Raw genomic sequence first — 1101 nt, 5'->3', positions numbered from 1 at the left:
GGTTGCAGCTGCGGGCTAGAGCTGGGACTGCATCGGGCTCTTCTTGGCAGGGGCTGGGCTTGGGGCAGGGAGTGGTGGTGCTGGGAGGGGACTATGGGGGAGGCTGCATGCCTCCCCAAATTTCAGCGTAGTCGCCCCCCAACCCTGTTCCCAGCACTGCTGCTGCCTGCCTGGCGCAGCCCCGGCTCAACCCCCACCTCCACCCATGCCCTGGGAAGAGCCAGGGCTGCGCCAGGCAGGTGGTGGCAGCATTGGGAGGGGCTATGGCAAAACTTAGGGGTGGCTGCAGCTCCCCCCTCCCCCCCATAGTCCCTTCCCAGCTCAACCCTGGCTCCAGCCTGAAGCTGCAGCCTGCCCGACCTGCCCTGCACAGATCCGGGGGGCGCACACCCCACCTGTGCTCTTGTCATGTGCACAGCAGCAGGAGCCCCCCTCTCTCCGTGCCACTCTGAGTCACAGCTCCCTCCTGCGCTCTGCCCCACCTGACTGGGCAGCACCTGCCCTGCCCCAGCCCCACTCCCTACCTCACTGGAGGGGGCACTGATCTGCCCCTTCCCTCCCCTCCCTTCCCCCCTCTACTTCAACAGACTTACCAGCTGAACGGAGCTGTATTGGAAATTGCATTGCTATCGGCCAATATGCCTCTTTAAAAATCGACTACCGGTATCAGCCCCCAAAATCTCTGTTGGTGCACCCCTGCTTCAAATTGTGCAATAAATGGTACATATTGTAATCACCAGGGGTCCTGGTTTTCTCTGTTTAAAAATCCCAAATTCTCTGATTTTAAAACTCCCCAAATCCATGTCTTTCCATGAACACAATGTTTTACTGATATATTGACAATTGTAAAGCAGTTTGGAAGCTTATCAGTGCTTCATTCATTTTAATAAAATAAATTCTTAATACCTTTATATTTTGGTGGGTTGTTTGGGTTGTTTGTTTGTTTTATCATGGAAAATCAGAGTTCCTGTTGCCCTTCTCGCTCACCAAGACATTATTTATATTCTTTTTTATGCTAAATGTATGGTACCAGTTTATCATAACAGAGATCCTGGTTTTCTTTGTTTTAAAATTGCAAATTTTCTGATATAAATTTCTGAA

At 51.9% G+C, this 1101-nt stretch overlaps 1 protein-coding gene across 2 annotated transcripts in view; it reads left to right on the top strand.

Annotated features, from left to right (window-relative positions):
• Window positions 1-1101, top strand: part of TBC1D23 (TBC1 domain family member 23) — a 70705-nt gene that overhangs the window by 21275 nt on the left and 48329 nt on the right. The window lies entirely within an intron of this gene.

Source organism: Gavialis gangeticus, unplaced genomic scaffold, assembly GCF_001723915.1.
Source record: "Gavialis gangeticus isolate Ggan-Ray unplaced genomic scaffold, GavGan_comp1, whole genome shotgun sequence".
Classification (NCBI taxonomy): Eukaryota; Metazoa; Chordata; order Crocodylia; family Gavialidae; genus Gavialis; species Gavialis gangeticus.
Note: the sequence above shows the minus strand (reverse complement) of the source record. Positions and strands in the feature narration are given on the sequence as shown.